Raw genomic sequence first — 7,095 nt, forward strand, 5'->3', positions numbered from 1 at the left:
TTAAACAATGTGTGACTTTCTGTAAGGATAATACCAGGCAGACTAGGTCATCAGTTAGAGGTTCAACTAAATTTAAGAAAACTGTTTTTGGACAATCAGCTTTTTCAGTTAGAGCAGCAGAAAGATGGAATTTAATACCTGTTAATATTACAACATTTAGTATTTTTAAAACTACGCTTAAAGTATGGCTTAAGGAAAATCAAATATGTGATCATTGACTTGGTTTTGTAAGTATGATGTGATATTGTATGTGTTGTATGTACTGTATTGTTTGTGACTTAATATTGTAATTTTGTAACAACATCCTGCCCAGGGACTGCAGATGCAAATTAGCTGTATAGCTAACTCTGGCACAACACTGTTGTTGTGCGTTGTCCCTGTACAAATAAATTGAATAAAAAAAATGTAAAACAAAAATTCTGAGTTTAAGAATACAATGATGTCCAGTTCAAATATTAGGCTATTTAATTTATTGGTCCAATTGCAATCTAAACATATGACATCATATGGATGTTTTTTTAACTTTAAACTGTTGCTTCTGGCCAAAAGTCATCTATCCATAATAACACTTCTTCCAGTGAAAACATTCATCCCCTGTTTTTCTCTCACATCAAAATCCACTGACATGTTTGTTTAGAACTGTTTTCACTTGTAAACGGTGCTTGATCTGTGTATGTTTCTCTCCTGATTCAGACAAGACAGAGAGAAAGCAATATTATGGATAGAGCCGTTTTATTTTAGCCGGAGGCAACAGTTTGAAGTTAAGAACGTTTTAATGATTTATATGTTTATTACAAACACGCATATTTTTGCTTTACAGGATGGACTGGAGTAATTTGGATTACTTGTGGATTGTTGTGATGTTTTTATCAGCTGTTTGGACTCTCATTATGATGGCACCCATTCACTGCAGATGACTCATCAGTGAGCAAGTGATTTAATGCTAAATTTCTCAAAATCTGTTCCAATGAAGACACAAACTCATCTACATCTTGGATGATCTGTGGGGTGAGTACATTTTAAGCATTTCATCTTTGGGGTGAACTGTTAAGATCTTCTCCTGTTTGCCCTTGGTAAATATGACGGTAAATGATTAAACACACTTCTGTCAGGACCACTATCGTCAAAGATGATTGACAATTAGCATACAGTTTGGATTGGCGTTATCGTTCTGTTCTGGGCAAGAACTCCCTGCGCCTCCATGCAGCCTAGCATGGATGAGAGCAGGGAGAGCAGCAATAACCCCCCAGGGTAAACAGAACAGAACTAACATAAATGTATTGCAGATATTGTTAAAGTTCAATCATTTTATGTACACATTTTAGAATTGGTCTGATTCAAGGAGAATCAGAAGGCTGAATCCTGACTAACAGAGGAGGAGTTTGGGATGGAGGAGGGTAATTAGCTATTGAGCAATGCGAAAACTGCTGATAATACTGAGGGACCTTATATATGAATGCTTAGATAGGTGTCGTAGTCCCATAGGTAGATGGGGATCAGCTGAAGGTCAGCTGATGCGAGCTTGACTAACGTGACCTACCAGAACTAACGCTACGCTTGATTTACCAACATAACCTGCCCAAAACTCCATCTGAAAAACAGACCGAACACTCATTTGCTATATTACACAGCGCATGACAACTGACGAACCACAACTTGTCTACTCACTGTTTTTTCATCATTTTCCTCCAGGACACACTTCTCCTCCATACACTCCCTCTCCACATTCCCATTCAGAAACTCCTCAAACAGTCCTGTGTTTGCTCGTATGTGTCTCCGCAAAATGCTGTCAGCTTTCTCCCCATCTAGTAACACTGATCCTGTGGCTATTACAGAGTTTGAGAGTTTATAATCTTTACTGGAGGGGAACTACTGAAAGCATACACGTGAATATGATTATTAACCCTCAGAGAGTCCGAAGGCAAATGCCAAGTGTGCCTGCTGTGTTCTCTGTCAGCTCTAAGAAGTCTGATTTATGAGAGGTAAATGGTTTTGTAGGTCTTACCTGCAAAGGCCTGCAGCAGAATATATTGGAATAGAAGGAGAATGAATGAAGCCATATGTCGATCCAAATTCAGTCCCTTATTATTCCACAGTGAGCTGACAAATAAACTGAGCCAACGCTCCAGAGTACACCCGTCTACCACACTTCCACACAAACGACTGGCACAGGATATTCTGTTTGAGTGAGAGAAATAAAAGTAGAACAAAATAACAATGTTTTTACTGAACATTTCACATTCATATTTGTGTCTACAAGGAGCTACAAGTGGTTTGAAAAAAGATTGAGAGATAATATTTTACAAAATGTATTTTTGGACTGTCAAATTTAATATGTACACTATATATATATATTATATATATATATATATATATATATAAATTTTTTTTATTTACCCAAGTAAACTTTAATATTTAATTTTGGAAACATGTATTTCAACTTGCAGTATTTATAATATTACATGTAATATTTTCTCCACACAATATAAATGTATTTACATATGCATGAATATATTTACAATATGTACACAATGTATTTTTGGGCTGTCAAATTTAATATGTACACTTTGGATATTGATTACATGTTGTTTTACATAAGTATTTTTACACTCATATTCAATTTTTTTCTGCTTTATAAAGACTTGTGTAATATGTTAATCTCAGATACGCTGTTAACTTAATAATAATAATAATTGTGTGTGTGTGTGTGTGTTCGAGAGTCCTTGGCATCAAAACGTTTCAAAATCAAATCTCCACTAGATGGTGCTGCTGCTTCAGTGAGTAGATCAATAATGTAACTGTTAGATAGTTTCCCCCTCTTGAATCAGTTTAGCATTCAATGGTTTCCTCTTTCACTATTAGAGAAAAGAGATGACACTAGAATGCGATGAAATATGCAATACTTCTCTATCATAAAGAAAGCATTATCATCTATATATATTCCATCCACAGATGGGCCCTGGATTGGGGACTGTGGGAGGGGCTGGATCAGCATATTGGAGAACAGCCCAGTTCACGCTTCAGTTCTGCTGCAAGTGCTCTTGATTTCTTCTCGCCCCTTGGGAGTTTGTTATCTTCTCAGATGGAGCTTTCTTATTGACTGTGGGCTTTTCGTTTTCATCCACCCATTACTGGACTGAATTATTCATTTCTAAGTAATTAACACTGGTCATCAATCCCGCTGTATGAGTGCCAGTCAATCTGTAACTGAGAGTTAGATTTCATTGCTGAGATGGGCTTTGGCTCACAGCCTCTTAAGCAGCATTCAACAGACTGTTATTGCAGCTATAAGAGCATGAATAAAATGACTATATCACTCAAAACTTTTTTCATTACTGCACTTAATGCTTGGAAAAGCTTTACCCACAGTTAGGCTTGAATTCACAGCCATTTTTAAAACCAACACCATCAATCAGTGAAGCTGAAGTCTCTGAAGGCAGAGCTATATTTAGACAAATCCAGACAACACTAACAAAGATTACTAAAGCATTACTATGTTTACAATGCCATGACGTTCTGGAATGCGTTTATGATTGGTCCATTGCACTATCCCTGTCATCCATGGCAACGTTGTACATCAGTGACAGTTACCTCAGATGACTTCAGTATATTGTTGCAAACTTTCTCGTTGCTAGTTTGTTTTGAACTTTGTAGTGGACTATTTTCCCCAACAGAATCTGCAAAATAATGTAAGATTATAAAATAATTTCAACTCAAATCAATATTTAACATGCGCAATTTTGGGGAGTAGCTGGCTAGCTAACAAAAATATGTTCTAAGAACGTTATGCGAACGTTCCCATTAAATTATTGAAACTGAATGTTCTCTGAACATTCTAAATGTGCGGGGGGGTTTTTTATATTTCAAAAAATTTGCTTTTTTTAAACTTTCCTGGTTGTATATAGGATGCATTTCATTTGATAATTTTGCAAACATTATGGGAATGTTACTTTTGAAAGTTTTCTGAACGTTCTGAAACGGGTAGTAACAAAAAACAAGAAAAAAGAAAGATGTCCAACTAAAACGTTTTAGAAGAAAAACATTCCATGAATTATAATGTTTTTGCGCTAACGTTTTGAGAATATTATCAAAGACCAGATAACTTTAAACAAAAGTTTTATTAACATTACTGGGACATTAGCCTGTAGGATGGATAAAAATGTTTTCTTGTAGGCCTATTTTATATTATGCACTTTATGTAACATTTATTCATGATAAACTTCATTTGAATGCTGACTATCGCACGTAATACAGTCTGGTAGCCAAGGCCTATGGTTAATATAAACATTTAATAATGTAATCATTTCTGTAATAAATAATATAATAATTTCTTAATTCAAAATAAAATATTAATGAATGCATCTCTGATAATCCAGGGTTGCCATGGTCATGCAGGTTTGTTTACGCATTAAACTCGTGGCCACGAGAAATGGATGTCGTTCCCTCAACAAAATGATCTCTTGGCCACGACATAATATCACGTTCCCACGAGTTAATATGATGTTCCCATTAATTAATATCGCGTTGCCACGAGTTATTATGTCGTGGCTACAACAAAACTAAGTGAACCGACCATGTCACCTCGCGGTATAAATATAAAATATTATTAATAATAATTTTTTTTAAATAAAATAAAATCAGGGCAGTGGGCCAAATCAGCCGCCAGGCCACCGGGAATCCTCCCGGGCTTGGCCAAAGTTCTGAAAACATTTCTTGTTAGCTGGGTGTATTGTCCAAGTCAAGTCCTGATCACTAGCGATTCTTTTCCGCTAACCCCTTTTCCCCCTGGAATTTTAGGGCCTGTCCCAAAACACACAGTTTCAGTCTTTGCACTTGTTCACTTGTATACTTACATGACAAATTTCCTGTATTTGGCTCAAGTGTGCTTGTAGACTGCAAGTGTGTGTTGCAACTTACAAGTAAAGTTTTACAGAGCTTTACTTACACATTTTGATTTTCAATACTTTAAAATAAACTTCTAAATGTCTGTTCAGTAGCCCCAAGAGTAGATAGTGTACGTTAAGGGCCCTGATACACTATCATTTGGCAAAATGCAGTTTCTCTCATCATGTTTTGAGGTGGCATATACTTTAACTTCACTGGGCTGAAATACATTGGGTCTTTGGCTGATACACAGCTGGTGCAGAGACTGTATAATGTTGTGATAGAAGGGCAGGTTGGTGTGGTTATGCGGTGTGTGTGTGGGAACTGAAGCTGATTTATAACACAGCACCACTGATTTCAGCGGTGATGTGCATCTGTCTGCCTGCCTTGTGCTGCTGGGAATTGGTGCCGTCTCCAATTAGATTAGAGGCTACTGTGAAAGATCAGCCCTCTCCAGTAGATAATAAAAAAGTGACGCCTCTTCAGTGTAATCGATTATGGAGAGCATCTTCACTCTGGGGAGGTAAGCAGATCGCAAAGGTCCAAGCCTTGTGAACTCTGCACAGGACATGTGTAGCTCATTAGAGTCCCTGAGCCATTTATACAAACTTATTTTTGGCCTCAAAAAGCACTTGACTGGGTGTAACATAATGTGCTGACAGAAGGGATGAAGAGAGAGATGAGGAGCTGTGATTGTAAACAGGTACAAGACTACACTGTTCTCAGAGATGCTTCATGTTCCCCTGATCCACACTATGTTATTTAAAGGAATAGTTCAAAATTCTGTTGTAATTTACTCAGGAGATGTTAGGCACAATGTTCAAGTTACTCTTCTCCATGATAGTGAATGGTGACCAAAAACACTGTAAAAGCACTCCATACGACTCATGCACTATGTTCTTAGTCTACTGAAGTCATGTAATAGCTTTGTGTGTGAAAAAGACTGAAATTTAAGTTTCATAGTTTCATTTTGCATACATTATTTATTCTAACATGGCGCATCAAGACATGCCACATGATACTGATTCTTGTGTGTCTCGTAACCGATCTGAATGTACCAAATGTTAATATGCGCATATTCAAATTGCACAAATGAGATTTGTGAGCAACAGCAGCAGGGAAGATTATCTGGGAATAACGAACTGTAGTCTGTTCCAAACATAAAGCTATTGTTCAGAAGACTTGGAATGCAGTGTACAATTGTTCACTAGTTCTCTAGTTTTTCTAATCTCATTTTCTGTATTGCGATATTCTTGTGAACGTCTTGTGATGTTCTTACTTTATAAACTGCTTTGGATAAAAGCTCCTAAAAAATAATGTACATATGGACCATTTTTGTGATACTTAAACCCTTTTTTTTGTCCTTTTTTTTTAACTTGACAGGCCCTGCTCGCCATTCACTTTCATCTTTCAGTTCTGTGGAAGAAAAAATGAATACAGTTCTGAAACAACATGAGAGTGAGTAAATCATTACGGAATTTGAATTTTTGGCTAATGATTCCTTTAATAAGTTTGGCAACAGAGGTACTTGTTTGTAGCATTACTGTATATATGCCCTACATATAGTATCCAGGACATGTAGAATAAGTATATCTGTATACTGAAGTTGGTTTAGATGATACATTTAATAAAAGCACTAACTGAGCTTGAGTTTCACATGAATTTCTTCCTTTAGTGAGATTGATTACTGTCCAGAGACGGCGAGGCAGCAGGCCAGACCGCAGCTATATAGCAGTGAACATCACATAGAACAGTGAGAACAGAGAAACATCACACCAACAGGAAACGGCACAGAGAAGACTGAGAAAGGTTGTAATTACTTCACTTTGCTTTGTACGTTTTTAGACGAAAGAGAGAAAAATAAACTTTGCACCATCTCAGATGAATGCAGACAGCCTAAGAATAGCAGGCTGTCTGAGAACAACCTTCACATCACGCAGGCACCACAATCTCTGCCTCTGTTTCTGCGGTTAGCCGTGACTCACCATGTAAGTCCTTACTGTTTTCCTCCTTCTCTGAGAGCGCAGTCCGGACATCAGTCACTCCTCACTGTGTGTTTACCCTGCTGCTACTCCTGCGGGAACATGGGAGCGTGTGTGGGTGTGTTTTCAATCACGGTGGCATAAGGAACCAAAGCTATTATTTATGCAAATTACATATCATTTTATTGAAGAACCACTTTCAGAACCTTTAGGTCATGCACTGGGGCTT

The 7,095-nt window shown here is 37.2% G+C and overlaps 1 pseudogene; it reads right to left on the reverse strand.

Moving 5' to 3' along the window:
- The window catches only part of LOC107561262 (coagulation factor IX-like), a 20,672-nt pseudogene extending 13,728 nt beyond the window's left edge, over nucleotides 1–6,944 (reverse strand).
- Nucleotides 6,945–7,095: the final 151 nt, after the last annotated feature.

The sequence above is a fragment of the Sinocyclocheilus grahami genome, unplaced genomic scaffold (assembly GCF_001515645.1).
Source record: "Sinocyclocheilus grahami isolate Dianchi unplaced genomic scaffold, SAMN03320097.WGS_v1.1 scaffold23.1, whole genome shotgun sequence".
Taxonomy (NCBI): domain Eukaryota; kingdom Metazoa; phylum Chordata; class Actinopteri; order Cypriniformes; family Cyprinidae; genus Sinocyclocheilus; species Sinocyclocheilus grahami.